This window comes from Coregonus clupeaformis, unplaced genomic scaffold, assembly GCF_020615455.1.
Source record: "Coregonus clupeaformis isolate EN_2021a unplaced genomic scaffold, ASM2061545v1 scaf4088, whole genome shotgun sequence".
Lineage (NCBI taxonomy): Eukaryota > Metazoa > Chordata > Actinopteri > Salmoniformes > Salmonidae > Coregonus > Coregonus clupeaformis.
The window spans coordinates 1-25,283 of NW_025537542.1; the positions used below are offsets into that span (position 1 = coordinate 1).

A 25,283-nucleotide genomic window follows, 5' to 3' on the forward strand; every position below is an offset into this window, starting at 1 on the left:
TTATCACACAAGGCCGGTTAGCTGATTTGCTAATAAATCGAAGGTTGTTTGTTCGATACCCGTCCTGAGCACTAGGTATTTTTTTGACTGTTTCTCTGGTGCGGTCTATGACTTTTAGAAAACTATGTGCGATTGAGTCTTTTCTCACCTTGTATATAGTGGTACGCAAATATCTACAATGCACATTTCTACAATACTCTCAAGGCCGGTTAGCTCAGTTGGTTAGAGTGTCGTGCTAATAACGCGAAGGTCGCGGGTTCGATACCCGTACTGGCCAAGACATATTTTTACAACTGTTTCTATGTTGCTGTCTATTACGTTTAGAAAACTTTTTTAAATTGAGACTTTGCCTTGGAGATAAAGATAATCAAATTCCCAATTTATCACACAAGGCCGGTTAGCTGATTTGCTAATAAATCGAAGGTCGTTTGTTCGATACCCGTCCTGAGCACTAGGTATTTTCTCAACTGTTTCTGTGGTGCGGTCTATGACTTTTAGAAAACTATGTGCGAGTGAGTCTTTTCTCACCTTGTATATAGTGGTACGCAACTTTCTAATATGCACATTTCCACAGTACTCTCAAGGCCGGTTAGCTCAGTTGGTTAGAGCGTCGTGCTAATAACGCGAAGGTCGCGGGTTCGATACCCGTACTGGCCAAGACATATTTTAACGACTGTTTCTATGTTGCTCTCTATTACGTTTAGAAAACCTTTTTAAATTGAGACTTTGCCTTGGAGATAAAGATAATCAAATTCCCAATTTATCACACAAGGCCGGTTAGCTGATTTGCTAATAAATCGAAGGTTGTTTGTTCGATACCTGTCCTGAGCACTAGGTATTTTCTCGACTGTTTCTCTGGTGCGGTCTATGACTTTTAGAAAACTATGTGCGAGTGAGTCTTTTCTCACCTTGTATAGTGGTACGCAACTTTCTACTATGCAAATTTCTACAATACTCTCAAGGCCGGTTAGCTCAGTTGGTTAGAGCGTTGTGCTAATAACGCAAAGGTCGCGGGTTCGATACCGTACTGGCCAAGACATATTTTAACGACTGTTTCTATGTTGCTGTCTATTTCGTTTAGACAACTTTTTTAAATTGAGACTTAACCTTGGATAAAGTAAAGATAATCAAATTCCCAATTTATCACACAAGGCCGGTTAGCTGATTTGCTAATAAATCGAAGGTCGTTTGTTCGATACCCGTCCTGAGCACTAGGTATTTTCTCGACTGTTTCTCAGGTGCGGTCTATGACTTTTAGAAAACTATATGCAAGTGAGTCTTTTCTCACCTTGTATAGTAGTACGCAACTTTCTACAATGCACATTTCTACAGTATTCTCAAGGCCGGTTAGCTCAGTTGGTTAGAGCGTCGTGCTAATAACGCGAAGGTCGCGGGTTCAATACCCGTACTGGCCAAGACATATTTTAACGACTGTTTCTATGTTGCTGTCTATTACGTTTAGAAAACTTTTTTAAATTGAGACTTTGCCTTGGAGATAAAGATAATCAAATTCCCAATTTATCACACAAGGCCGGTTAGCTGATTTGCTAATAAATCGAAGGTCGTTTGTTCGATACCCGTCCTGAGCACTAGGTATTTTCTCGACTGTTTCTCTGGTGCGGTCTATGACTTTTAGAAAACTATGTGCGAGTGAGTCTTTTCTCACCTTGTATAGTGGTACGCAAATTTCTACAATGCAAATTTCTACAGTACTCTCAAGGCCGGTTAGCTCAGTTGGTTAGAGCGTTGTGCTAATAACGCGAAGGTCGCGGGTTCGATACCCGTACTGGCCAAGACATATTTTAACGACTGTTTCTATGTTGCTGTCTATTTCGTTTAGAAAACTTTTTTAAATTGAGACTTTGCCTTGGATAAAGTAAAGATAATCAAATTCCCAATTTATCACACAAAGCCGGTTAGCTGATTTGCTAATAAATCGAAGGTCGTTTGTTCGATACCCGTCCTGAGCATTAGGTATTTTCTCGACTGTTTCTCTGGTGCGGTCTATGACTTTTAGAAAACTATGTGCGAGTGAGTCTTTTCTCACCTTGTATAGTGGTACGCAAATTTCTACAATGCAAATTTCAACAATACTCTCAAGGCCGGTTAGCTCAGTTGGTTAGAGCGTCGTGCTAATAACGCGAAGGTTGTGGGTTCGATACCCGTACTGGCCAAGACATATTTTAACGACTGTTTCTATGTTGCTGTCTATTACGTTTAGAAAACTTTTTTAAATTGAGACTTTGCCTTGGAGATAAAGATAATCAAATTCCCAATTTATCACACAAGGCCGGTTAGCTGATTTGCTAATAAATCGAAGGTTGTTTGTTCGATACCCGTCCTGAGCATTAGGTATTTTCTCGACTGTTTCTCTGGTGCGGTCTATGACTTTTAGAAAACTATGTGCGAGTGAGTCTTTTCTCACCTTGTATAGTGGTACGCAAATTTCTACAATGCAAATTTCTACAATACTCTCAAGGCCGGTTAGCTCAGTTGGTTAGAGCGTTGTGCTAATAACGCGAAGGTCGCGGGTTCGATACCGTACTGGCCAAGACATATTTTAACGACTGTTTCTATGTTGCTGTCTATTTCGTTTAGACAACTTTTTTTAAATTGAGACTTAACCTTGGATAAAGTAAAGATAATCAAATTCCCAATTTATCACACAAGGCCGGTTAGCTGATTTGCTAATAAATCGAAGGTTGTTTGTTCGATACCCGTCCTGAGCATTAGGTATTTTCTCGACTGTTTCTCTGGTGCGGTCTATGACTTTTAGAAAACTATGTGCGAGTGAGTCTTTTCTCACCTTGTATAGTGGTACGCAAATTTCTACAATGCAAATTTCTACAATACTCTCAAGGCCGGTTAGCTCAGTTGGTTAGAGCGTTGTGCTAATAACGCGAAGGTCGCGGGTTCGATACCCGTACTGGCCAAGACATATTTTAACGACTGTTTCTATGTTGCTGTCTATTACGTTTAGAAAACTTTTTTTAAATTGAGACTTAGCCTTGGAGAGTAAAGATAATCAAATTCCCAATTTATCACACAAGGCCGATTAGCTGATTTGCTAATAAATCGAAGGTCGTTTGTTCGATACCCGTCCTGAGCACTAGGTATTTTCTCGACTGTTTCTCTGGTGCGGTCTATGACTTTTAGAAAACGATGTGCGAGTGAGTCTTTTCTCACCTTGTATATAGTGGTACGCAAATTTCTACTATGCAAATTTCTACAATACTCTCAAGGCCGGTTAGCTCAGTTGGTTAGAGCGTCGTGCTAATAATGCGAAGGTCGCGGGTTCGATACCCGTACTGGCCAAGACATATTTTAACGACTGTTTCTATGTTGCTGTCTATTTCGTTTAGACAACTTTTTTTAAATTGAGACTTAACCTTGGATAAAGTAAAGATAATCAAATTCCCAATTTATCACACAAGGCCGGTTAGCTGATTTGCTAATAAATCGAAGGTCGTTTGTTCGATACCCGTCCTGAGCACTAGGTATTTTCTCGACTGTTTCTCTGGTGCGGTCTATGACTTTTAGAAAACTATGTGCGAGTGAGTCTTTTCTCACCTTGTATATAGTGGTACGCAACTTTCTACTATGCACATTTCCACAGTACTCTCAAGGCCGGTTAGCTCAGTTGGTTAGAGCGTCGTGCTAATAACGCGAAGGTCGCGGGTTCGATACCCGTACTGGCCAAGACATATTTTAACGACTGTTTCTATGTTGCTGTCTATTACGTTTAGAAAACTTTTTTAAATTGAGACTTTGCCTTGGAGATAAAGATAATCAAATTCCCAATTTATCACACAAGGCCGGTTAGCTGATTTGCTAATAAATCGAAGGTTGTTTGTTCGATACCCGTCCTGAGCACTAGGTATTTTCTCGACTGTTTCTCTGGTGCGGTCTATGACTTTTAGAAAACTATATGCAAGTGAGTCTTTTCTCACCTTGTATATAGTGGTACGCAAATTTCTACAATGCACATTTCTACAATACTCTCAAGGCCGGTTAGCTCAGTTGGTTAGAGCGTTGTGCTAATAACGCGAAGGTCGCGGGTTCGATACCCGTACTGGCCAAGACATATTTTAACGACTGTTTCTATGTTGCTGTCTATTACGTTTAGAAACTTTTTTAAATTGAGACTTAACCTTGGATAAAGTAAAGATAATCAAATTCCCAATTTATCACACAAGGCCGGTTAGCTGATTTGCTAATAAATCGAAGGTCGTTTGTTCGATACCCGTCCTGAGCACTAGGTATTTTCTCGACTGTTTCTCTGGTGCGGTCTATGACTTTTAGAAAACTATGTGCGAGTGAGTCTTTTCTCACCTTGTATAGTGGTACGCAAATTTCTACAATGCAAATTTCTACAATACTCTCAAGGCCGGTTAGCTCAGTTGGTTAGAGCGTTGTGCTAATAACGCGAAGGTCGCGGGTTCGATACCCGTACTGGCCAAGACATATTTTAACGACTGTTTCTATGTTGCTGTCTATTACGTTTAGAAAACTTTTTTAAATTGAGACTTTGCCTTGGAGATAAAGATAATCAAATTCCCAATTTATCACACAAGGCCGGTTAGCTGATTTGCTAATAAATCGAAGGTCGTTTGTTCGATACCCGTCCTGAGCATTAGGTATTTTCTCGACTGTTTCTCTGGTGCGGTCTATGACTTTTAGAAAACTATGTGCAAGTGAGTCTTTTCTCACCTTGTATATAGTGGTACGCAAATTTCTACAATGCAAATTTCCACAGTACTCTCAAGGCCGGTTAGCTCAGTTGGTTAGAGCGTCGTGCTAATAACGCGAAGGTCGCGGGTTCGATACCCGTACTGGCCAAGACATATTTTAACGACTGTTTCTATGTTGCTGTCTATTACGTTTAGAAAACTTTTTTAAATTGAGACTTTGCCTTGGAGATAAAGATAATCAAATTCCCAATTTATCACACAAGGCCGGTTAGCTGATTTGCTAATAAATCGAAGGTTGTTTGTTCGATACCCGTCGTGAGCATTAGGTATTTTCTCGACTGTTTCTCTGGTGCGGTCTATGACTTTTAGAAAACGATATGCAAGTGAGTCTTTTCTCACTGTATATATAGTGGTACGCAAATTTCTACTATGCAAATTTCTACATTGCTCTCAAGGCTGGTTAGCTCAGTTTGTTAGAGCGTCGTGCTAATAACGCGAAGGTCGCGGGTTCGATACCCGTACTGGCCAAGACATATTTTAACGACTGTTTCTATGTTGCTGTCTATTTCGTTTAGACAACTTTTTTAAATTGAGACTTTGCCTTGGAGATAAAGATAATCAAATTCCCAATTTATCACACAAGGCCGGTTAGCTGATTTGCTAATAAAGCGAAGGTCGTTTGTTTGATACCCGTCCTGAACACTAGGTATTTTCTCGACTGTTTCTGTGGTGCGGTCTATGACTTTTAGAAAACTATGTGCGAGTGAGTCTTTTCTCACCTTGTATAGTAGTACGCAACTTTCTACAATGCACATTTCTACAGCACTTTCAAGGCCGGTTAGCTCAGTTGGTTAGAGCGTCGTGCTAATAAAGTGAAGGTTGCAGGTTCGATACCCGTACTGGCCAAGACATATTTTAACGACTGTTTCTATGTTGCTGTCTATTACGTTTAGAAAACTTTTTTAAATTGAGACTTTGCCTTGGAGATAAAGATAATCAAATTCCCAATTTATCACACAAGGCCGGTTAGCTGATTTGCTAATAAATCGAAGGTTGTTTGTTCGATACCCGTCCTGAGCATTAGGTATTTTCTCGACTGTTTCTCAGGTGCGGTCTATGACTTTTAGAAAACTATATGCAAGTGAGTCTTTTCTCACCTTGTATATAGTGGTACGCAAATTTCTACAATGCACATTTCTACAATACTCTCAAGGCCGGTTAGCTCAGTTGGTTAGAGCGTCGTGCTAATAACGCGAAGGTCGCGGGTTCGATACCCGTACTGGCCAAGACATATTTTTACGACTGTTTCTATGTTGCTGTCTATTACGTTTAGAAAACTTTTTTAAATTGAGACTTTGCCTTGGATAAAGTAAAGATAATCAAATTCCCAATTTATCACACAAGGCCGGTTAGCTGATTTGCTAATAAATCGAACGTTGTTTGTTTGATACCCGTCCTGAGCACTAGGTATTTTCTCGACTGTTTCTGTGGTGCGGTCTATGACTTTTAGAAAACTATGTGCGAGTGAGTCTTTTCTCACCTTGTATAGTGGTACGCAACTTTCTACAATGCAAATTTCTACAGTACTCTCAAGGCCGGTTAGCTCAGTTGGTTAGAGCGTCGTGCTAATAACGCGAAGGTTGCGGGTTCGATACCCGTACTGGCCAAGACATATTTTAACGACTGTTTCTATGTTGCTGTCTATTACGTTTAGAAAACTTTTTTAAATTGAGACTTTGCCTTGGAGAGTAAAGATAATCAAATTCCCAATTTATCACACAAGGCCGGTTAGCTGATTTGCTAATAAATCGAAGGTTGTTTGTTCGATACCCGTCCTGAGCACTAGGTATTTTCTCGACTGTTTCTCTGGTGCGGTCTATGACTTTTAGAAAACTATGTGCGAGTGAGTCTTTTCTCACCTTGTATATAGTGGTACGCAAATTTCTACAATGCAAATTTCTACAATACTCTCAAGGCCGGTTAGCTCAGTTGGTTAGAGCGTCGTGCTAATAACGCGAAGGTCGCGGGTTCGATACCCGTACTGGCCAAGACATATTTTAACGACTGTTTCTATGTTGCTGTCTATTTCGTTTAGAAAACTTTTTTTAAATTGAGACTTTGCCTTGGATAAAGTAAAGATAATCAAATTCCCAATTTATCACACAAGGCCGGTTAGCTGATTTGCTAATAAATCGAAGGTCGTTTGTTCGATACCCGTCCTGAGCATTAGGTATTTTCTCGACTGTTTCTCTGGTGCGGTCTATGACTTTTAGAAAACTATGTGCGAGTGAGTCTTTTCTCACCTTGTATATAGTGGTACGCAACTTTCTACAATGCAAATTTCTACAGTACTCTCAAGGCCGGTTAGCTCAGTTGGTTAGAGCGTCGTGCTAATAACGCGAAGGTCGCGGGTTCGATACCCGTACTGGCCAAGACATATTTTAACGACTGTTTCTATGTTGCTGTCTATTACGTTTAGAAAACTTTTTTAAATTGAGACTTTGCCTTGGAGATAAAGATAATCAAATTCCCAATTTATCACACAAGGCCGGTTAGCTGATTTGCTAATAAATCGAAGGTTGTTTGTTCGATACCCGTCCTGAGCACTAGGTATTTTCTCGACTGTTTCTCTGGTGCGGTCTATGACTTTTAGAAAACTATGTGCGAGTGAGTCTTTTCTCACCTTGTATAGTGGTACGCAAATTTCTACAATGCAAATTTCTACAATACTCTCAAGGCCGGTTAGCTCAGTTGGTTAGAGCGTTGTGCTAATAACGCGAAGGTCGCGGGTTCGATACCGTACTGGCCAAGACATATTTTAACGACTGTTTCTATGTTGCTGTCTATTACGTTTAGAAAACTTTTTTTAAATTGAGACTTAGCCTTGGATAAAGTAAAGATAATCAAATTCCCAATTTATCACACAAGGCCGGTTAGCTGATTTGCTAATAAATCGAAGGTCGTTTGTTCGATACCCGTCCTGAGCATTAGGTATTTTCTCGACTGTTTCTCTGGTGCGGTCTATGACTTTTAGAAAACTATGTGCGAGTGAGTCTTTTCTCACCTTGTATATAGTGGTACGCAACTTTCTACAATGCAAATTTCTACAGTACTCTCAAGGCCGGTTAGCTCAGTTGGTTAGAGCGTCGTGCTAATAACGCGAAGGTCGCGGGTTCGATACCCGTACTGGCCAAGACATATTTTAACGACTGTTTCTATGTTGCTGTCTATTACGTTTAGAAAACTTTTTTAAATTGAGACTTAGCCTTGGAGAGTAAAGATAATCAAATTCCCAATTTATCACACAAGGCCGGTTAGCTGATTTGCTAATAAATCGAAGGTCGTTTGTTCGATACCCGTCCTGAGCATTAGGTATTTTCTCGACTGTTTCTCTGGTGCGGTCTATGACTTTTAGAAAACTATGTGCAAGTGAGTCTTTTCTCACCTTGTATATAGTGGTACGCAAATTTCTACAATGCAAATTTCTACAGTACTCTCAAGGCCGGTTAGCTCAGTTGGTTAGAGCGTCGTGCTAATAACGCGAAGGTCGCGGGTTCGATACCCGTACTGGCCAAGACATATTTTAACGACTGTTTCTATGTTGCTGTCTATTACGTTTAGAAAACTTTTTTTAAATTGAGACTTTAGCCTTGGATAAAGTAAAGATAATCAAATTCCCAATTTATCACACAAGGCCGGTTAGCTGATTTGCTAATAAATCGAAGGTCGTTTGTTCGATACCCGTCCTGAGCACTAGGTATTTTCTCGACTGTTTCTCTGGTGCGGTCTATGACTTTTAGAAAACTATGTGCGAGTGAGTCTTTTCTCACCTTGTATATAGTGGTACGCAACTTTCTACAATGCAAATTTCTACAGTACTCTCAAGGCCGGTTAGCTCAGTTGGTTAGAGCGTCGTGCTAATAACGCGAAGGTTGCGGGTTCGATACCCGTACTGGCCAAGACATATTTTAACGACTGTTTCTATGTTGCTGTCTATTTCGTTTAGAAAACTTTTTTTAAATTGAGACTTAGCCTTGGAAGAGTAAAGATAATCAAATTCCCAATTTATCACACAAGGCCGGTTAGCTGATTTGCTAATAAATCGAAGGTCGTTTGTTCGATACCCGTCCTGAGCACTAGGTATTTTCTCGACTGTTTCTCTGGTGCGGTCTATGACTTTTAGAAAACTATGTGCAAGTGAGTCTTTTCTCACCTTGTATATAGTGGTACGCAAATTTCTACAATGCAAATTTCTACAGTACTCTCAAGGCCGGTTAGCTCAGTTGGTTAGAGCGTTGTGCTAATAACGCGAAGGTCGCGGGTTCGATACCCGTACTGGCCAAGACATATTTTAACGACTGTTTCTATGTTGCTGTCTATTTCGTTTAGAAAACTTTTTTTAAATTGAGACTTAACCTTGGATAAAGTAAAGATAATCAAATTCCCAATTTATCACACAAGGCCGGTTAGCTGATTTGCTAATAAATCGAAGGTCGTTTGTTCGATACCCGTCCTGAGCACTAGGTATTTTCTCGACTGTTTCTCTGGTGCGGTCTATGACTTTTAGAAAACTATGTGCGAGTGAGTCTTTTCTCACCTTGTATATAGTGGTACGCAACTTTCTACAATGCAAATTTCTACAGTACTCTCAAGGCCGGTTAGCTCAGTTGGTTAGAGCGTCGTGCTAATAACGCGAAGGTCGCGGGTTCGATACCCGTACTGGCCAAGACATATTTTAACGACTGTTTCTATGTTGCTGTCTATTACGTTTAGAAAACTTTTTTAAATTGAGACTTTGCCTTGGAGATAAAGATAATCAAATTCCCAATTTATCACACAAGGCCGGTTAGCTGATTTGCTAATAAATCGAAGGTTGTTTGTTCGATACCCGTCCTGAGCACTAGGTATTTTCTCGACTGTTTCTCTGGTGCGGTCTATGACTTTTAGAAAACTATATGCAAGTGAGTCTTTTCTCACCTTGTATATAGTGGTACGCAAATTTCTACAATGCACATTTCTACAATACTCTCAAGGCCGGTTAGCTCAGTTGGTTAGAGCGTTGTGCTAATAACGCGAAGGTCGCGGGTTCGATACCCGTACTGGCCAAGACATATTTTAACGACTGTTTCTATGTTGCTGTCTATTACGTTTAGACAAACTTTTTTAAATTGAGACTTAGCCTTGGATAAAGTAAAGATAATCAAATTCCCAATTTATCACACAAGGCCGGTTAGCTGATTTGCTAATAAATCGAACGTCGTTTGTTTGATACCCGTCCTGAGCACTAGGTATTTTCTCGACTGTTTCTGTGGTGCGGTCTATGACTTTTAGAAAACTATGTGCGAGTGAGTTTTTCTCACCTTGTATATAGTGGTACGCAACTTTCTACAATGCACATTTCTACAGTACTCTCAAGGCCGGTTAGCTCAGTTGGTTAGAGCGTCGTGCTAATAACGCGAAGGTCGCGGGTTCGATACCCGTACTGGCCAAGACATATTTTAACGACTGTTTCTATGTTGCTGTCTATTACGTTTAGAAAACTTTTTTAAATTGAGACTTTGCCTTGGAGATAAAGATAATCAAATTCCCAATTTATCACACAAGGCCGGTTAGCTGATTTGCTAATAAATCGAAGGTTGTTTGTTCGATACCCGTCCTGAACACTAGGTATTTTCTCGACTGTTTCTGTGGTGCGGTCTATGACTTTTAGAAAACTATGTGCGAGTGAGTCTTTTCTCACCTTGTATATAGTGGTACGCAAATTTCTACAATGCACATTTCTACAATACTCTCAAGGCCGGTTAGCTCAGTTGGTTAGAGCGTCGTGCTAATAACGCGAAGGTCGCGGGTTCGATACCCGTACTGGCCAAGACATATTTTTACGACTGTTTCTATGTTGCTGTCTATTTCGTTTAGACAACTTTTTTTAAATTGAGACTTAGCCTTGGATAAAGTAAAGATAATCAAATTCCCAATTTATCACACAAGGCCGGTTAGCTGATTTGCTAATAAATCGAAGGTCGTTTGTTCGATACCCGTCCTGAGCACTAGGTATTTTCTCGACTGTTTCTCTGGTGCGGTCTATGACTTTTAGAAAACTATGTGCAAGTGAGTCTTTTCTCACCTTGTATATAGTGGTACGCAACTTTCTACAATGCAAATTTCTACAGTACTCTCAAGGCCGGTTAGCTCAGTTGGTTAGAGCGTCGTGCTAATAACGCGAAGGTCGCGGGTTCGATACCCGTACTGGCCAAGACATATTTTAACGACTGTTTCTATGTTGCTGTCTATTTACGTTTAGACAAACTTTTTTAAATTGAGACTTAGCCTTGGTAGATAAAGATAATCAAATTCCCAATTTATCACACAAGGCCGGTTAGCTGATTTGCTAATAAATCGAAGGTCGTTTGTTCGATACCCGTCCTGAGCATTAGGTATTTTCTCGACTGTTTCTCTGGTGCGGTCTATGACTTTTAGAAAACTATGTGCGAGTGAGTCTTTTCTCACCTTGTATATAGTGGTACGCAACTTTCTACAATGCAAATTTCCACAGTACTCTCAAGGCCGGTTAGCTCAGTTGGTTAGAGCGTCGTGCTAATAACGCGAAGGTCGTGGGTTCGATACCCGTACTGGCCAAGACATATTTTAACGACTGTTTCTATGTTGCTGTCTATTACGTTTAGAAAACTTTTTTAAATTGAGACTTTGCCTTGGAGATAAAGATAATCAAATTCCCAATTTATCACACAAGGCCGGTTAGCTGATTTGCTAATAAATCGAAGGTTGTTTGTTCGATACCCGTCCTGAGCATTAGGTATTTTCTCGACTGTTTCTCTGGTGCGGTCTATGACTTTTAGAAAACTATGTGCGAGTGAGTCTTTTCTCACCTTGTATAGTGGTACGCAAATTTCTACAATGCAAATTTCTACAATACTCTCAAGGCCGGTTAGCTCAGTTGGTTAGAGCGTTGTGCTAATAACGCGAAGGTCGCGGGTTCGATACCCGTACTGGCCAAGACATATTTTAACGACTGTTTCTATGTTGCTGTCTATTTCGTTTAGAAAACTTTTTTAAATTGAGACTTAACCTTGGATAAAGTAAAGATAATCAAATTCCCAATTTATCACACAAGGCCGGTTAGCTGATTTGCTAATAAATCGAAGGTTGTTTGTTCGATACCCGTCCTGAGCATTAGGTATTTTCTCGACTGTTTCTCTGGTGCGGTCTATGACTTTTAGAAAACTATGTGCGAGTGAGTCTTTTCTCACCTTGTATAGTAGTACGCAACTTTCTACAATGCACATTTCTACAGTATTCTCAAGGCCGGTTAGCTCAGTTGGTTAGAGCGTCGTGCTAATAACGCGAAGGTCGCGGGTTCAATACCCGTACTGGCCAAGACATATTTTAACGACTGTTTCTATGTTGCTGTCTATTACGTTTAGAAAACTTTTTTAAATTGAGACTTTGCCTTGGAGATAAAGATAATCAAATTCCCAATTTATCACACAAGGCCGGTTAGCTGATTTGCTAATAAATCGAAGGTTGTTTGTTCGATACCCGTCCTGAGCATTAGGTATTTTCTCGACTGTTTCTCTGGTGCGGTCTATGACTTTTAGAAAACTATGTGCGAGTGAGTCTTTTCTCACCTTGTATATAGTGGTACGCAAATTTCTACAATGCAAATTTCTACAATACTCTCAAGGCCGGTTAGCTCAGTTGGTTAGAGCGTCGTGCTAATAACGCGAAGGTCGCGGGTTCGATACCCGTACTGGCCAAGACATATTTTAACGACTGTTTCTATGTTGCTGTCTATTACGTTTAGAAAACTTTTTTAAATTGAGACTTTGCCTTGGATAAAGTAAAGATAATCAAATTCCCAATTTATCACACAAGGCCGGTTAGCTGATTTGCTAATAAATCGAAGGTTGTTTGTTCGATACCCGTCCTGAGCATTAGGTATTTTCTCGACTGTTTCTCTGGTGCGGTCTATGACTTTTAGAAAACTATGTGCGAGTGAGTCTTTTCTCACCTTGTATATAGTGGTACGCAAATTTCTACAATGCAAATTTCTACAATACTCTCAAGGCCGGTTAGCTCAGTTGGTTAGAGCGTCGTGCTAATAACGCGAAGGTTGCAGGTTCGATACCCGTACTGGCCAAGACATATTTTAACGACTGTTTCTATGTTGCTGTCTATTACGTTTAGAAAACTTTTTTAAATTGAGACTTAGCCTTGGAGAGTAAAGATAATCAAATTCCCAATTTATCACACAAGGCCGGTTAGCTGATTTGCTAATAAATCGAAGGTTGTTTGTTCGATACCCGTCCTGAGCACTAGGTATTTTCTCGACTGTTTCTCTGGTGCGGTCTATGACTTTTAGAAAACTATGTGCGAGTGAGTCTTTTCTCACCTTGTATAGTGGTACGCAAATTTCTACAATGCACATTTCTACAGTACTCTCAAGGCCGGTTAGCTCAGTTGGTTAGAGCGTTGTGCTAATAACGCGAAGGTCTTGGGTTCGATACCCGTACTGGCCAAGACATATTTTTACGACTGTTTCTATGTTGCTGTCTATTTCGTTTAGAAAACTTTTTTAAATTGAGACTTTAGCCTTGGATAAAGTAAAGATAATCAAATTCCCAATTTATCACACAAGGCCGGTTAGCTGATTTGCTAATAAATCGAAGGTCGTTTGTTCGATACCCGTCCTGAGCATTAGGTATTTTCTCGACTGTTTCTCTGGTGCGGTCTATGACTTTTAGAAAACTATGTGCGAGTGAGTCTTTTCTCACCTTGTATATAGTGGTACGCAAATTTCTACAATGCAAATTTCTACAGTACTCTCAAGGCCGGTTAGCTCAGTTGGTTAGAGCGTCGTGCTAATAACGCGAAGGTCGCGGGTTCGATACCCGTACTGGCCAAGACATATTTTAACGACTGTTTCTATGTTGCTGTCTATTACGTTTAGAAACTTTTTTAAATTGAGACTTTAGCCTTGGATAAAGTAAAGATAATCAAATTCCCAATTTATCACACAAGGCCGGTTAGCTGATTTGCTAATAAATCGAAGGTCGTTTGTTCGATACCCGTCCTGAGCACTAGGTATTTTCTCGACTGTTTCTCTGGTGCGGTCTATGACTTTTAGAAAACTATGTGCAAGTGAGTCTTTTCTCACCTTGTATATAGTGGTACGCAATTTCTACAATGCAAATTTCCACAGTACTCTCAAGGCCGGTTAGCTCAGTTGGTTAGAGCGTCGTGCTAATAACGCGAAGGTCGCGGGTTCGATACCCGTACTGGCCAAGACATATTTTAACGACTGTTTCTATGTTGCTGTCTATTACGTTTAGACAAACTTTTTTAAATTGAGACTTTAGCCTTGGAGAGTAAAGATAATCAAATTCCCAATTTATCACACAAGGCCGGTTAGCTGATTTGCTAATAAATCGAAGGTCGTTTGTTCGATACCCGTCCTGAGCATTAGGTATTTTCTCGACTGTTTCTCTGGTGCGGTCTATGACTTTTAGAAAACTATGTGCGAGTGAGTCTTTTCTCACCTTGTATAGTAGTACGCAACTTTCTACAATGCACATTTCTACAGTACTCTCAAGGCCGGTTAGCTCAGTTGGTTAGAGCGTCGTGCTAATAACGCGAAGGTCGCGGGTTCGATACCCGTACTGGCCAAGACATATTTTAACGACTGTTTCTATGTTGCTGTCTATTACGTTTAGAAAACTTTTTTAAATTGAGACTTTGCCTTGGAGATAAAGATAATCAAATTCCCAATTTATCACACAAGGCCGGTTAGCTGATTTGCTAATAAATCGAAGGTTGTTTGTTCGATACCCGTCCTGAGCATTAGGTATTTTCTCGACTGTTTCTCTGGTGCGGTCTATGACTTTTAGAAAACGATATGCAAGTGAGTCTTTTCTCACCTTGTATATAGTGGTACGCAAATTTCTACAATGCAAATTTCTACAATACTCTCAAGGCCGGTTAGCTCAGTTGGTTAGAGCGTCGTGCTAATAACGCGAAGGTCGCGGGTTCGATACCCGTACTGGCCAAGACATATTTTAACGACTGTTTCTATGTTGCTGTCTATTACGTTTAGAAAACTTTTTTTAAATTGAGACTTAGCCTTGGATAAAGTAAAGATAATCAAATTCCCAATTTATCACACAAGGCCGGTTAGCTGATTTGCTAATAAATCGAAGGTCGTTTGTTCGATACCCGTCCTGAGCACTAGGTATTTTCTCGACTGTTTCTCTGGTGCGGTCTATGACTTTTAGAAAACTATGTGCAAGTGAGTCTTTTCTCACCTTGTATATAGTGGTACGCAAATTTCTACAATGCAAATTTCTACAGTACTCTCAAGGCCGGTTAGCTCAGTTTGTTAGAGCGTTGTGCTAATAACGCGAAGGTCGCGGGTTCGATACCCGTACTGGCCAAGACATATTTTAACGACTGTTTCTATGTTGCTGTCTATTTCGTTTAGACAACTTTTTTAAATTGAGACTTTGCCTTGGATAAAGTAAAGATAATCAAATTCCCAATTTATCACACAAGGCCGGTTAGCTGATTTGCTAATAAATCGAAGGTCGTTTGTTCGATACCCGTCCTGAGCACTAGGTATTTTCTCGACTGTTTCTCTGGTGCGGTCTATGACTTTTAGAAAACTATGTGCGAGTGAGTCTTTTCTCACCTTGTATATAGTGGTACGCAACTTTCTACAATGCAAATTTCTACAGTACTCTCAAGGCCGGTTAGCTCAGTTGGTTAGAGCGTCGTGCTAATAACGCGAAGGTCGCGGGTTCGATACCCGTACTGGCCAAGACATATTTTAACGACTGTTTCTATGTTGCTGTCTATTACGTTTAGAAAACTTTTTTAAATTGAGACTTTGCCTTGGAGATAAAGATAATCAAATTCCCAATTTATCACACAAGGCCGGTTAGCTGATTTGCTAATAAATCGAAGGTCGTTTGTTCGATACCCGTCCTGAGCACTAGGTATTTTCTCGACTGTTTCTCTGGTGCGGTCTATGACTTTTAGAAAACTATGTGCGAGTGAGTCTTTTCTCACCTTGTATATAGTGGTACGCAAATTTCTACAATGCAAATTTCTACAATACTCTCAAGGCCGGTTAGCTCAGTTGGTTAGAGCGTCGTGCTAATAACGCGAAGGTCGCGGGTTCGATACCCGTACTGGCCAAGACATATTTTAACGACTGTTTCTATGTTGCTGTCTATTACGTTTAGAAAACTTTTTTTAAATTGAGACTTAGCCTTGGATAAAGTAAAGATAATCAAATTCCCAATTTATCACACAAGGCCGGTTAGCTGATTTGCTAATAAATCGAAGGTCGTTTGTTCGATACCCGTCCTGAGCACTAGGTATTTTCTCGACTGTTTCTCTGGTGCGGTCTATGACTTTTAGAAAACTATGTGCGAGTGAGTCTTTTCTCACCTTGTATATAGTGGTACGCAACTTTCTACAATGCAAATTTCCACAGTACTCTCAAGGCCGGTTAGCTCAGTTGGTTAGAGCGTCGTGCTAATAACGCGAAGGTTGCGGGTTCGATACCCGTACTGGCCAAGACATATTTTAACGACTGTTTCTATGTTGCTGTCTATTACGTTTAGAAAACTTTTTTAAATTGAGACTTTGCCTTGGAGATAAAGATAATCAAATTCCCAATTTATCACACAAGGCCGGTTAGCTGATTTGCTAATAAATCGAAGGTCGTTTGTTTGATACCCGTCCTGAGCACTAGGTATTTTCTCGACTGTTTCTGTGGTGCGGTCTATGACTTTTAGAAAACTATGTGCGAGTGAGTCTTTTCTCACCGTGTATATAGTGGTACGCAAATTTCTACAATGCAAATTTCTACAATACTCTCAAGGCCTGTTAGCTCAGTTGGTTAGAGCGTCGTGCTAATAACGCGAAGGTCGCGGGTTCGATATCCGTACTGGCCAATACATATTTTAACGACTGTTTCTATGTTGCTGTCTATTACGTTTAGACTACTTTTTTAAATTGAGACTTTACCTTGGATAAAGTAAAGATAATCAAATTCCCAATTTATCACACAAGGCCGGTTAGCTGATTTGCTAATAAATCGAAGGTTGTTTGTTCGATACCCGTCCTGAGCACTAGGTATTTTCTCGACTGTTTCTCTGGTGCGGTCTATGACTTTTAGAAAACTATGTGCAAGTGAGTCTTTTCTCACCTTGTATATAGTGGTACGCAACTTTCTACAATGCAAATTTCCACAGTACTCTCAAGGCCGGTTAGCTCAGTTGGTTAGAGCGTCGTGCTAATAACGCGAAGGTCGCGGGTTCGATACCCGTACTGGCCAAGACATATTTTAACGACTGTTTCTATGTTGCTGTCTATTACGTTTAGAAAACTTTTTTAAATTGAGACTTTGCCTTGGAGATAAAGATAATCAAATTCCCAATTTATCACACAAGGCCGGTTAGCTGATTTGCTAATAAATCGAAGGTTGTTTGTTCGATACCCGTCCTGAGCATTAGGTATTTTCTCGACTGTTTCTCAGGTGCGGTCTATGACTTTTAGAAAACTATATGCAAGTGAGTCTTTTCTCACCTTGTATATAGTGGTACGCAAATTTCTACAATGCACATTTCTACAATACTCTCAAGGCCGGTTAGCTCAGTTGGTTAGAGCGTTGTGCTAATAACGCGAAGGTCGCGGGTTCGATACCCGTACTGGCCAAGACATATTTTTACGACTGTTTCTATGTTGCTGTCTATTACGTTTAGAAAACTTTTTTAAATTGAGACTTTGCCTTGGATAAAGTAAAGATAATCAAATTCCCAATTTATCACACAAGGCCGGTTAGCTGATTTGCTAATAAATCGAAGGTCGTTTGTTCGATACCCGTCCTGAGCATTAGGTATTTTCTCGACTGTTTCTCTGGTGCGGTCTATGACTTTTAGAAAACTATGTGCGAGTGAGTCTTTTCTCACCTTGTATATAGTGGTACGCAAATTTCTACAATGCAAATTTCTACAGTACTCTCAAGGCCGGTTAGCTCAGTTGGTTAGAGCGTCGTGCTAATAACGCGAAGGTCGCGGGTTCGATACCCGTACTGGCCAAGACATATTTTAACGACTGTTTCTATGTTGCTGTCTATTACGTTTAGACAACTTTTTTAAATTGAGACTTTGCCTTGGATAAAGTAAAGATAATCAAATTCCCAATTTATCACACAAGGCCGGTTAGCTGATTTGCTAATAAATCGAAGGTTGTTTGTTCGATACCCGTCCTGAGCATTAGGTATTTTCTCGACTGTTTCTCTGGTGCGGTCTATGACTTTTAGAAAACTATGTGCGAGTGAGTCTTTTCTCACCTTGTATATAGTGGTACGCAACTTTCTACTATGCACATTTCCACAGTACTCTCAAGGCCGGTTAGCTCAGTTGGTTAGAGCGTCGTGCTAATAACGCGAAGGTTGTGGGTTCGATACCCGTACTGGCCAAGACATATTTTAACGACTGTTTCTATGTTGCTGTCTATTACGTTTAGAAAACTTTTTTAAATTGAGACTTTGCCTTGGAGATAAAGATAATCAAATTCCCAATTTATCACACAAGGCCGGTTAGCTGATTTGCTAATAAATCGAAGGTCGTTTGTTCGATACCCGTCCTGAGCACTAGGTATTTTCTCGACTGTTTCTCTGGTGCGGTCTATGACTTTTAGAAAACTATGTGCGAGTGAGTCTTTTCTCACCGTGTATATAGTGGTACGCAAATTTCTACAATGCAAATTTCTACAATACTCTCAAGGCCGGTTAGCTCAGTTGGTTAGAGCGTTGTGCTAATAACGCGAAGGTCGCGGGTTCGATACCGTACTGGCCAAGACATATTTTAACGACTGTTTCTATGTTGCTGTCTATTTCGTTTAGACAACTTTTTTTAAATTGAGACTTAACCTTGGATAAAGTAAAGATAATCAAATTCCCAATTTATCACACAAGGCCGGTTAGCTGATTTGCTAATAAATCGAAGGTTGTTTGTTCGATACCCGTCCTGAGCACTAGGTATTTTCTCAACTGTTTCTCTGGTGCGGTCTATGACTTTTAGAAAACTATGTGCGAGTGAGTCTTTCTCACCTTGTATATAGTGGTACGCAACTTTCTACTATGCACATTTCCACAGTACTCTCAAGGCCGGTTAGCTCAGTTGGTTAGAGCGTCGTGCTATTAATGCGAAGGTCGCGGGTTCGATACCCGTACTGGCCAAGACATAATTTAACGACTGTTTCTATGTTGCTGTCTATTACGTTTAGAAAACTTTTTTAAATTGAGACTTTGCCTTGGAGATAAAGATAATCAAATTCCCAATTTATCACACAAGGCCGGTTAGCTGATTTGCTAATAAATCGAAGGTTGTTTGTTCGATACCCGTCCTGAGCATTAGGTATTTTCTCGACTGTTTCTCAGGTGCGGTCTATGACTTTTAGAAAACTATATGCAAGTGAGTCTTTTCTCACCTTGTATATAGTGGTACGCAAATTTCTACAATGCACATTTCTACAATACTCTCAAGGCCGGTTAGCTCAGTTGGTTAGAGCGTTGTGCTAATAACGCGAAGGTCGCGGGTTCGATACCGTACTGGCCAAGACATATTTTAACGACTGTTTCTATGTTGCTGTCTATTTCGTTTAGACAACTTTTTTAAATTGAGACTTTGCCTTGGATAAAGTAAAGATAATCAAATTCCCAATTTATCACACAAGGCCGGTTAGCTGATTTGCTAATAAATCGAAGGTCGTTTGTTCGATACCCGTCCTGAGCATTAGGTATTTTCTCGACTGTTTCTCTGGTGCGGTCTATGACTTTTAGAAAACTATGTGCGAGTGAGTCTTTTCTCACCTTGTATATAGTGGTACGCAACTTTCTACAATGCAAATTTCCACAGTACTCTCAAGGCCGGTTAGCTCAGTTGGTTAGAGCGTCGTGCTAATAACGCGAAGGTCGCGGGTTCGATACCCGTACTGGCCAAGACATATTTTAACGACTGTTTCTATGTTGCTGTCTATTACGTTTAGAAAACTTTTTTAAATTGAGACTTTGCCTTGGAGATAAAGATAATCAAATTCCCAATTTATCACACAAGGCCGGTTAGCTGATTTGCTAATAAATCGAAGGTCGTTTGTTTGATACCCGTCCTGAGCACTAGGTATTTTCTCGACTGTTTCTCTGGTGCGGTCTATGACTTTTAGAAAACTATGTGCGAGTGAGTCTTTTCTCACCTTGTATATAGTGGTACGCAAATTTCTACAATGCAAATTTCCACAGTACTCTCAAGGCCGGTTAGCTCAGTTGGTTAGAGCGTCGTGCTAATAACGCGAAGGTCGCGGGTTCGATACCCGTACTGGCCAAGACATATTTTAACGACTGTTTCTATGTTGCTGTCTATTACGTTTAGACAACTTTTTTAAATTGAGACTTTGCCTTGGATAAAGTAAAGATAATCAAATTCCCAATTTATCACACAAGGCCGGTTAGCTGATTTGCTAATAAATCGAAGGTTGTTTGTTCGATACCCGTCCTGAGCATTAGGTATTTTCTCGACTGTTTCTCTGGTGCGGTCTATGACTTTTAGAAAACTATGTGCGAGTGAGTCTTTTCTCACCTTGTATATAGTGGTACGCAACTTTCTACAATGCAAATTTCCACAGTACTCTCAAGGCCGGTTAGCTCAGTTGGTTAGAGCGTCGTGCTAATAACGCGAAGGTCGCGGGTTCGATACCCGTACTGGCCAAGACATATTTTAACGACTGTTTCTATGTTGCTGTCTATTACGTTTAGAAAACTTTTTTAAATTGAGACTTTGCCTTGGAGAGTAAAGATAATCAAATTCCCAATTTATCACACAAGGCCGGTTAGCTGATTTGCTAATAAATCGAAGGTTGTTTGTTCGATACCCGTCCTGAGCATTAGGTATTTTCTCGACTGTTTCTCTGGTGCGGTCTATGACTTTTAGAAAACTATGTGCGAGTGAGTCTTTTCTCACCTTGTATATAGTGGTATGCAAATTTCTACATTGCAAATTTCTACAATACTCTCAAGGCCGGTTAGCTCAGTTGGTTAGAGCGTTGTGCTAATAACGCGAAGGTCGCGGCTTCGATACCCGTACTGGCCAAGACATATTTTAACGACTGTTTCTATGTTGCTGTCTATTTCATTTAGACAACTTTTTTTAAATTGAGACTTAGCCTTGGATAAAGTAAAGATAATCAAATTCCCAATTTATCACACAAGGCCGGTTAGCTGATTTGCTAATAAATCGAAGGTCGTTTGTTCGATACCCGTCCTGAGCACTAGGTATTTTCTCGACTGTTTCTCTGGTGCGGTCTATGACTTTTAGAAAACTATGTGCGAGTGAGTCTTTTCTCACCTTGTATATAGTGGTACGCAATTTCTACAATGCAAATTTCTACAGTACTCTCAAGGCCGGTTAGCTCAGTTGGTTAGAGCGTCGTGCTAATAACGCGAAGGTCGCGGGTTCGATACCCGTACTGGCCAAGACATATTTTAACGACTGTTTCTATGTTGCTGTCTATTACGTTTAGACAACTTTTTTAAATTGAGACTTTAGCCTTGGATAAAGTAAAGATAATCAAATTCCCAATTTATCACACAAGGCCGGTTAGCTGATTTGCTAATAAATCGAAGGTCGTTTGTTCGATACCCGTCCTGAGCATTAGGTATTTTCTCGACTGTTTCTCTGGTGCGGTCTATGACTTTTAGAAAACTATGTGCGAGTGAGTCTTTTCTCACCTTGTATATAGTGGTACGCAACTTTCTACAATGCAAATTTCTACAATACTCTCAAGGCCGGTTAGCTCAGTTGGTTAGAGCGTCGTGCTAATAACGCGAAGGTCGTGGGTTCGATACCCGTACTGGCCAAGACATATTTTAACGACTGTTTCTATGTTGCTGTCTATTACGTTTAGAAAACTTTTTTAAATTGAGACTTTGCCTTGGAGATAAAGATAATCAAATTCCCAATTTATCACACAAGGCCGGTTAGCTGATTTGCTAATAAATCGAAGGTTGTTTGTTCGATACCCGTCCTGAGCATTAGGTATTTTCTCGACTGTTTCTCAGGTGCGGTCTATGACTTTTAGAAAACTATATGCAAGTGAGTCTTTTCTCACCTTGTATATAGTGGTACGCAAATTTCTACAATGCACATTTCTACAATACTCTCAAGGCCGGTTAGCTCAGTTGGTTAGAGCGTTGTGCTAATAACGCGAAGGTCGTGGGTTCGATACCCGTACTGGCCAAGACATATTTTTACGACTGTTTCTATGTTGCTGTCTATTTCGTTTAGACAACTTTTTTAAATTGAGACTTAACCTTGGATAAAGTAAAGATAATCAAATTCCCAATTTATCACACAAGGCCGGTTAGCTGATTTGCTAATAAATCGAAGGTCGTTTGTTCGATACCCGTCCTGAGCACTAGGTATTTTCTCGACTGTTTCTCTGGTGCGGTCTATGACTTTTAGAAAACTATGTGCGAGTGAGTCTTTTCTCACCTTGTATATAGTGGTACGCAACTTTCTACAATGCAAATTTCCACAGTACTCTCAAGGCCGGTTAGCTCAGTTGGTTAGAGCGTCGTGCTAATAACGCGAAGGTCGCGGGTTCGATACCCGTACTGGCCAAGACATATTTTAACGACTGTTTCTATGTTGCTGTCTATTACGTTTAGAAAACTTTTTTAAATTGAGACTTAGCCTTGGAGATAAAGATAATCAAATTCCCAATTTATCACACAAGGCCGGTTAGCTGATTTGCTAATAAATCGAAGGTCGTTTGTTCGATACCCGTCCTGAGCACTAGGTATTTTCTCGACTGTTTCTCTGGTGCGGTCTATGACTTTTAGAAAACTATGTGCAAGTGAGTCTTTTCTCACCTTGTATATAGTGGTACGCAAATTTCTACAATGCAAATTTCTACAATACTCTCAAGGCCGGTTAGCTCAGTTTGTTAGAGCGTCGTGCTAATAACGCGAAGGTCGCGGGTTCGATACCCGTACTGGCCAAGACATATTTTAACGACTGTTTCTATGTTGCTGTCTATTTCGTTTAGACAACTTTTTTAAATTGAGACTTAACCTTGGATAAAGTAAAGATAATCAAATTCCCAATTTATCACACAAGGCCGGTTAGCTGATTTGCTAATAAATCGAAGGTCGTTTGTTCGATACCCGTCCTGAGCATTAGGTATTTTCTCGACTGTTTCTCTGGTGCGGTCTATGACTTTTAGAAAACTATGTGCGAGTGAGTCTTTTCTCACCTTGTATATAGTGGTACGCAAATTTCTACAATGCAAATTTCAACAATACTCTCAAGGCCGGTTAGCTCAGTTGGTTAGAGCGTCGTGCTAATAACGCGAAGGTCGCGGGTTCGATACCCGTACTGGCCAAGACATATTTTAACGACTGTTTCTATGTTGCTGTCTATTACGTTTAGAAAACTTTTTTAAATTGAGACTTTGCCTTGGAGATAAAGATAATCAAATTCCCAATTTATCACACAAGGCCGGTTAGCTGATTTGCTAATAAATCGAAGGTTGTTTGTTCGATACCCGTCCTGAGCATTAGGTATTTTCTCGACTGTTTCTCTGGTGCGGTCTATGACTTTTAGAAAACGATGTGCGAGTGAGTCTTTTCTCACCTTGTATATAGTGGTACGCAAATTTCTACAATGCAAATTTCTACAATACTCTCAAGGCCGGTTAGCTCAGTTGGTTAGAGCGTTGTGCTAATAACGCGAAGGTCGCGGGTTCGATACCCGTACTGGCCAAGACATATTTTAACGACTGTTTCTATGTTGCTGTCTATTACGTTTAGACAACTTTTTTTAAATTGAGACTTTACCTTGGATAAAGTAAAGATAATCAAATTCCCAATTTATCACACAAGGCCGGTTAGCTGATTTGCTAATAAATCGAAGGTCGTTTGTTCGATACCCGTCCTGAGCACTAGGTATTTTCTCGACTGTTTCTCTGGTGCGGTCTATGACTTTTAGAAAACTATGTGCGAGTGAGTCTTTTCTCACCTTGTATATAGTGGTACGCAACTTTCTACTATGCACATTTCCACAGTACTCTCAAGGCCGGTTAGCTCAGTTGGTTAGAGCGTCGTGCTAATAACGCGAAGGTCGCGGGTTCGATACCCGTACTGGCCAAGACATATTTTAACGACTGTTTCTATGTTGCTGTCTATTACGTTTAGAAAACTTTTTTAAATTGAGACTTTGCCTTGGAGATAAAGATAATCAAATTCCCAATTTATCACACAAGGCCGGTTAGCTGATTTGCTAATAAATCGAAGGTTGTTTGTTCGATACCCGTCCTGAGCACTAGGTATTTTCTCGACTGTTTCTCTGGTGCGGTCTATGACTTTTAGAAAACGATATGCAAGTGAGTCTTTTCTCACCTTGTATATAGTGGTACGCAAATTTCTACAATGCAAATTTCTACAATACTCTCAAGGCCGGTTAGCTCAGTTGGTTAGAGCGTCGTGCTAATAACGCGAAGGTCGTGGGTTCGATACCCGTACTGGCCAAGACATATTTTAACGACTGTTTCTATGTTGCTGTCTATTTCGTTTAGACAACTTTTTTTAAATTGAGACTTAACCTTGGATAAAGTAAAGATAATCAAATTCCCAATTTATCACACAAGGCCGGTTAGCTGATTTGCTAATAAATCGAAGGTCGTTTGTTCGATACCCGTCCTGAGCACTAGGTATTTTCTCGACTGTTTCTCTGGTGCGGTCTATGACTTTTAGAAAACTATGTGCGAGTGAGTCTTTTCTCACCTTGTATATAGTGGTACGCAACTTTCTACAATGCACATTTCCACAGTACTCTCAAGGCCGGTTAGCTCAGTTGGTTAGAGCGTCGTGCTAATAACGCGAAGGTCGCGGGTTCGATACCCGTACTGGCCAAGACATATTTTAACGACTGTTTCTATGTTGCTGTCTATTACGTTTAGAAAACTTTTTTAAATTGAGACTTTGCCTTGGAGATAAAGATAATCAAATTCCCAATTTATCACACAAGGCCGGTTAGCTGATTTGCTAATAAATCGAAGGTCGTTTGTTCGATACCCGTCCTGAGCACTAGGTATTTTCTCAACTGTTTCTCTGGTGCGGTCTATGACTTTTAGAAAACGATGTGCGAGTGAGTTCTATATCGTGGAGCTCCGCCCCATAGGGGAGCTATGCTCCTAGTGGTTTACCCTCTGCCCTAGGGCAGAACAGCCTGAAGCAAATTTATGCACACACCTACAGCCAATAGGAGTACAGGTGTCCCTATATAAGGAACCCCGTTCCATCAATCTGCCTCCCATTATCTTCAGCGACTGGACTAGAGTGAAGAAGCCTAGAAGACTCAAGAAGAATTTCGTCGTTGACTGCCAGCCGTCAACGTCTTCTAAATGAGCACGCCAAGTTATCCACCCCCAAAGGCCCTTTTCAGGGCCCTGTGCCGCTGTACCTCCATGGCAACCACGGACCCCCACGACCTATGTTTCGTGTGTTTGGGA

At 40.4% G+C, this 25,283-nt stretch overlaps 51 non-coding genes across 51 annotated transcripts; all 51 read left to right on the plus strand.

The window, feature by feature from the left end:
• Window positions 1-203: 203 nt before the first annotated feature.
• On the plus strand, window positions 204-277 carry trnai-aau. The gene has a single exon. It is a non-coding gene; the product is annotated as a tRNA-Ile (tRNA).
• Window positions 278-583: 306 nt separating this feature from the next.
• trnai-aau lies at window positions 584-657 on the plus strand. The gene has a single exon. It is a non-coding gene; the product is annotated as a tRNA-Ile (tRNA).
• Window positions 658-1,341: 684 nt separating this feature from the next.
• Window positions 1,342-1,415, plus strand: trnai-aau. Its single transcript has one exon. It is a non-coding gene; the product is annotated as a tRNA-Ile (tRNA).
• Window positions 1,416-1,719: 304 nt separating this feature from the next.
• trnai-aau lies at window positions 1,720-1,793 on the plus strand. The gene has a single exon. It is a non-coding gene; the product is annotated as a tRNA-Ile (tRNA).
• A 307-nt stretch (window positions 1,794-2,100) lies between these two features.
• On the plus strand, window positions 2,101-2,174 carry trnai-aau. The gene has a single exon. It is a non-coding gene; the product is annotated as a tRNA-Ile (tRNA).
• A 685-nt stretch (window positions 2,175-2,859) lies between these two features.
• trnai-aau lies at window positions 2,860-2,933 on the plus strand. The gene has a single exon. It is a non-coding gene; the product is annotated as a tRNA-Ile (tRNA).
• A 308-nt stretch (window positions 2,934-3,241) lies between these two features.
• Window positions 3,242-3,315, plus strand: trnai-aau. Its single transcript has one exon. It is a non-coding gene; the product is annotated as a tRNA-Ile (tRNA).
• A 310-nt stretch (window positions 3,316-3,625) lies between these two features.
• On the plus strand, window positions 3,626-3,699 carry trnai-aau. Its single transcript has one exon. It is a non-coding gene; the product is annotated as a tRNA-Ile (tRNA).
• Window positions 3,700-4,005: 306 nt separating this feature from the next.
• Window positions 4,006-4,079, plus strand: trnai-aau. Its single transcript has one exon. It is a non-coding gene; the product is annotated as a tRNA-Ile (tRNA).
• Window positions 4,080-4,385: 306 nt separating this feature from the next.
• trnai-aau lies at window positions 4,386-4,459 on the plus strand. Its single transcript has one exon. It is a non-coding gene; the product is annotated as a tRNA-Ile (tRNA).
• Window positions 4,460-4,765: 306 nt separating this feature from the next.
• On the plus strand, window positions 4,766-4,839 carry trnai-aau. Its single transcript has one exon. It is a non-coding gene; the product is annotated as a tRNA-Ile (tRNA).
• A 1,064-nt stretch (window positions 4,840-5,903) lies between these two features.
• trnai-aau lies at window positions 5,904-5,977 on the plus strand. Its single transcript has one exon. It is a non-coding gene; the product is annotated as a tRNA-Ile (tRNA).
• A 307-nt stretch (window positions 5,978-6,284) lies between these two features.
• Window positions 6,285-6,358, plus strand: trnai-aau. The gene has a single exon. It is a non-coding gene; the product is annotated as a tRNA-Ile (tRNA).
• A 307-nt stretch (window positions 6,359-6,665) lies between these two features.
• trnai-aau lies at window positions 6,666-6,739 on the plus strand. Its single transcript has one exon. It is a non-coding gene; the product is annotated as a tRNA-Ile (tRNA).
• Window positions 6,740-7,049: 310 nt separating this feature from the next.
• On the plus strand, window positions 7,050-7,123 carry trnai-aau. The gene has a single exon. It is a non-coding gene; the product is annotated as a tRNA-Ile (tRNA).
• Window positions 7,124-7,810: 687 nt separating this feature from the next.
• Window positions 7,811-7,884, plus strand: trnai-aau. The gene has a single exon. It is a non-coding gene; the product is annotated as a tRNA-Ile (tRNA).
• Window positions 7,885-8,191: 307 nt separating this feature from the next.
• On the plus strand, window positions 8,192-8,265 carry trnai-aau. The gene has a single exon. It is a non-coding gene; the product is annotated as a tRNA-Ile (tRNA).
• A 311-nt stretch (window positions 8,266-8,576) lies between these two features.
• On the plus strand, window positions 8,577-8,650 carry trnai-aau. The gene has a single exon. It is a non-coding gene; the product is annotated as a tRNA-Ile (tRNA).
• Window positions 8,651-8,959: 309 nt separating this feature from the next.
• Window positions 8,960-9,033, plus strand: trnai-aau. The gene has a single exon. It is a non-coding gene; the product is annotated as a tRNA-Ile (tRNA).
• Window positions 9,034-9,343: 310 nt separating this feature from the next.
• Window positions 9,344-9,417, plus strand: trnai-aau. Its single transcript has one exon. It is a non-coding gene; the product is annotated as a tRNA-Ile (tRNA).
• Window positions 9,418-9,723: 306 nt separating this feature from the next.
• On the plus strand, window positions 9,724-9,797 carry trnai-aau. Its single transcript has one exon. It is a non-coding gene; the product is annotated as a tRNA-Ile (tRNA).
• Window positions 9,798-10,106: 309 nt separating this feature from the next.
• On the plus strand, window positions 10,107-10,180 carry trnai-aau. The gene has a single exon. It is a non-coding gene; the product is annotated as a tRNA-Ile (tRNA).
• Window positions 10,181-10,486: 306 nt separating this feature from the next.
• trnai-aau lies at window positions 10,487-10,560 on the plus strand. Its single transcript has one exon. It is a non-coding gene; the product is annotated as a tRNA-Ile (tRNA).
• A 310-nt stretch (window positions 10,561-10,870) lies between these two features.
• Window positions 10,871-10,944, plus strand: trnai-aau. Its single transcript has one exon. It is a non-coding gene; the product is annotated as a tRNA-Ile (tRNA).
• Window positions 10,945-11,253: 309 nt separating this feature from the next.
• On the plus strand, window positions 11,254-11,327 carry trnai-aau. The gene has a single exon. It is a non-coding gene; the product is annotated as a tRNA-Ile (tRNA).
• A 304-nt stretch (window positions 11,328-11,631) lies between these two features.
• trnai-aau lies at window positions 11,632-11,705 on the plus strand. Its single transcript has one exon. It is a non-coding gene; the product is annotated as a tRNA-Ile (tRNA).
• A 307-nt stretch (window positions 11,706-12,012) lies between these two features.
• Window positions 12,013-12,086, plus strand: trnai-aau. Its single transcript has one exon. It is a non-coding gene; the product is annotated as a tRNA-Ile (tRNA).
• Window positions 12,087-12,392: 306 nt separating this feature from the next.
• trnai-aau lies at window positions 12,393-12,466 on the plus strand. Its single transcript has one exon. It is a non-coding gene; the product is annotated as a tRNA-Ile (tRNA).
• A 1,072-nt stretch (window positions 12,467-13,538) lies between these two features.
• On the plus strand, window positions 13,539-13,612 carry trnai-aau. Its single transcript has one exon. It is a non-coding gene; the product is annotated as a tRNA-Ile (tRNA).
• Window positions 13,613-13,920: 308 nt separating this feature from the next.
• On the plus strand, window positions 13,921-13,994 carry trnai-aau. Its single transcript has one exon. It is a non-coding gene; the product is annotated as a tRNA-Ile (tRNA).
• Window positions 13,995-14,301: 307 nt separating this feature from the next.
• Window positions 14,302-14,375, plus strand: trnai-aau. Its single transcript has one exon. It is a non-coding gene; the product is annotated as a tRNA-Ile (tRNA).
• A 306-nt stretch (window positions 14,376-14,681) lies between these two features.
• On the plus strand, window positions 14,682-14,755 carry trnai-aau. The gene has a single exon. It is a non-coding gene; the product is annotated as a tRNA-Ile (tRNA).
• A 693-nt stretch (window positions 14,756-15,448) lies between these two features.
• trnai-aau lies at window positions 15,449-15,522 on the plus strand. Its single transcript has one exon. It is a non-coding gene; the product is annotated as a tRNA-Ile (tRNA).
• A 306-nt stretch (window positions 15,523-15,828) lies between these two features.
• On the plus strand, window positions 15,829-15,902 carry trnai-aau. Its single transcript has one exon. It is a non-coding gene; the product is annotated as a tRNA-Ile (tRNA).
• Window positions 15,903-16,212: 310 nt separating this feature from the next.
• trnai-aau lies at window positions 16,213-16,286 on the plus strand. Its single transcript has one exon. It is a non-coding gene; the product is annotated as a tRNA-Ile (tRNA).
• Window positions 16,287-16,975: 689 nt separating this feature from the next.
• On the plus strand, window positions 16,976-17,049 carry trnai-aau. Its single transcript has one exon. It is a non-coding gene; the product is annotated as a tRNA-Ile (tRNA).
• Window positions 17,050-17,355: 306 nt separating this feature from the next.
• trnai-aau lies at window positions 17,356-17,429 on the plus strand. The gene has a single exon. It is a non-coding gene; the product is annotated as a tRNA-Ile (tRNA).
• A 309-nt stretch (window positions 17,430-17,738) lies between these two features.
• Window positions 17,739-17,812, plus strand: trnai-aau. Its single transcript has one exon. It is a non-coding gene; the product is annotated as a tRNA-Ile (tRNA).
• A 309-nt stretch (window positions 17,813-18,121) lies between these two features.
• trnai-aau lies at window positions 18,122-18,195 on the plus strand. Its single transcript has one exon. It is a non-coding gene; the product is annotated as a tRNA-Ile (tRNA).
• A 688-nt stretch (window positions 18,196-18,883) lies between these two features.
• Window positions 18,884-18,957, plus strand: trnan-auu. Its single transcript has one exon. It is a non-coding gene; the product is annotated as a tRNA-Asn (tRNA).
• Window positions 18,958-19,645: 688 nt separating this feature from the next.
• Window positions 19,646-19,719, plus strand: trnai-aau. The gene has a single exon. It is a non-coding gene; the product is annotated as a tRNA-Ile (tRNA).
• Window positions 19,720-20,025: 306 nt separating this feature from the next.
• trnai-aau lies at window positions 20,026-20,099 on the plus strand. Its single transcript has one exon. It is a non-coding gene; the product is annotated as a tRNA-Ile (tRNA).
• Window positions 20,100-20,408: 309 nt separating this feature from the next.
• trnai-aau lies at window positions 20,409-20,482 on the plus strand. Its single transcript has one exon. It is a non-coding gene; the product is annotated as a tRNA-Ile (tRNA).
• Window positions 20,483-21,172: 690 nt separating this feature from the next.
• trnai-aau lies at window positions 21,173-21,246 on the plus strand. Its single transcript has one exon. It is a non-coding gene; the product is annotated as a tRNA-Ile (tRNA).
• Window positions 21,247-21,556: 310 nt separating this feature from the next.
• On the plus strand, window positions 21,557-21,630 carry trnai-aau. The gene has a single exon. It is a non-coding gene; the product is annotated as a tRNA-Ile (tRNA).
• A 689-nt stretch (window positions 21,631-22,319) lies between these two features.
• trnai-aau lies at window positions 22,320-22,393 on the plus strand. Its single transcript has one exon. It is a non-coding gene; the product is annotated as a tRNA-Ile (tRNA).
• A 689-nt stretch (window positions 22,394-23,082) lies between these two features.
• On the plus strand, window positions 23,083-23,156 carry trnai-aau. Its single transcript has one exon. It is a non-coding gene; the product is annotated as a tRNA-Ile (tRNA).
• Window positions 23,157-23,462: 306 nt separating this feature from the next.
• Window positions 23,463-23,536, plus strand: trnai-aau. Its single transcript has one exon. It is a non-coding gene; the product is annotated as a tRNA-Ile (tRNA).
• Window positions 23,537-23,846: 310 nt separating this feature from the next.
• trnai-aau lies at window positions 23,847-23,920 on the plus strand. Its single transcript has one exon. It is a non-coding gene; the product is annotated as a tRNA-Ile (tRNA).
• A 306-nt stretch (window positions 23,921-24,226) lies between these two features.
• On the plus strand, window positions 24,227-24,300 carry trnai-aau. Its single transcript has one exon. It is a non-coding gene; the product is annotated as a tRNA-Ile (tRNA).
• A 310-nt stretch (window positions 24,301-24,610) lies between these two features.
• Window positions 24,611-24,684, plus strand: trnai-aau. The gene has a single exon. It is a non-coding gene; the product is annotated as a tRNA-Ile (tRNA).
• The last annotated feature ends 599 nt before the right edge of the window (window positions 24,685-25,283 follow it).